A 940-nucleotide genomic window follows, 5' to 3' on the forward strand; every position below is an offset into this window, starting at 1 on the left:
TGGCTGAAATTGAGGGACCTGAGCAAAAATCTGATTCAGAGACTAAAAAGAACTGCAAATGCTGTTGGATTCTGACCTCCCTGCACTCGAAGTGGATTTTCTGGAGCTACAGAATCCCAATTGGCGCGCTCTCAACTGCGTTAGAAAGTAGACATCCTGGGCTTTCCAGCAATGTATAATAGTCCATACTTTGCCCGAGATTTGATGGCCCAAACCGGCGTTCCAAATCAGCTCAAAACTGCCCGGCGTTAAACGCCGGAACTGGCACAAGAATGGGAGTTAAACGCCCAAACTGGCATAGAAGCTGGCGTTTAACTCCAAGAAAAGTCTCTACACGAAAATGCTTCAATGCTCAGCACAAGCACACACCAAGTGGGCCCGGAAGTGAATTTTTATGTCATTTACTCATTTCTGTAAACCCTAGGCTACTAGTTCTCTACATATAGGACCTTTTACTATTGTATTCTCATCTGGGTAGCTATCTTTGAGTAGTTTTATGCTATCTTAGATCATGGGGGCTGGCCTCACGGCCATGCCTAGACCTTGTTCTTATGTATTTTCAATGGTGGAGTTTCTACACACCATAGATTAAGGTGTGGAGCTCTGCTGTACCTCGAGTATTAATGCAATTACTATTGTTCTTCTATTCAATTCAGCTTGTTCTTGTTCTTCAACTTGATGAATGTGATGATCCGTGACACTCATCATCATTCTCCCCTATGAACGTGTGCCTGACAACCACCTCCGTTCTACCTTAGATTGAGTGGATATCTCTTGGATCCCTTAATCGGAATCCTCGTGGTATAAGCTAGAATTGATGGTGGCATTCAAGAGAATCCGGAAGGTCTAAACCTTGTCTGTGGTATTCTGAGTAGGATTCAATGATTGAATGACTGTGACGAGCTTCAAACTCCTGAAGGCTGGGCATTAGTGACAGACG

The sequence above is a fragment of the Arachis duranensis genome, chromosome 8 (genome assembly GCF_000817695.3).
Source record: "Arachis duranensis cultivar V14167 chromosome 8, aradu.V14167.gnm2.J7QH, whole genome shotgun sequence".
In the NCBI taxonomy this organism is placed as follows: Eukaryota; Viridiplantae; Streptophyta; class Magnoliopsida; order Fabales; family Fabaceae; genus Arachis; species Arachis duranensis.